This window comes from Octodon degus, unplaced genomic scaffold (genome assembly GCF_000260255.1).
Source record: "Octodon degus isolate 3935 unplaced genomic scaffold, OctDeg1.0 scaffold00044, whole genome shotgun sequence".
Lineage (NCBI taxonomy): Eukaryota > Metazoa > Chordata > Mammalia > Rodentia > Octodontidae > Octodon > Octodon degus.
In genome coordinates, this window is record NW_004524620.1 from 15,141,298 (window position 1) to 15,141,918 (window position 621).

The following is a 621-nucleotide window of genomic DNA, read 5'->3' on the forward strand; positions in this document are numbered from 1 at the left end:
AAAAAAAGAAAAAAGAAAATGAGAAAAAAAATAAATAAATAAAAATTACTTCAATTCTTATGTAAAGTAAGTCCAAGTTGTTTAGAATGGTGATGTCCTTGCTGTAAAAGTCTATTCAAATTTATCAAAAGCTAGGCTGTGTATGAATGAAAGTTTAAGAGCTCTGCTGTATCTCTGGCTCACAGGGCATGAGGCAACCATGGACTCGCAGGCAGCTGGTTTTCCTCATTTCTAAAGTAAGAGAAACTGACTTGTGTTTATTAGAGCTGTGATCAAGTCAGATCAAAATTGGTATACTGAATTACAACAATGGATTGCAGCTAATCACACGGAGAATTGATTATTTCTTGTCACTATTCCAAATATCATATCTGAATTAACTCATTTTGTCCTCCCGAAAGTTGCAAGGAAAGTACTACTTATCATCATATATCCAGTGTACAGTGAGGAAGCTGGAGTTCAGATAACCGAAGTAGGATATCTAGGGTTAACCTTGCCAAGTAGGCTGAAAATTTAGGGCTTGACTTTCAGCTTCCTCAATCGGTTAAGCGGTATTTTTAGACACAGAATTATTTTTCAAATGCTGAACTAAAAATTGTTTCAGAATTCTAAAAGTGGTAT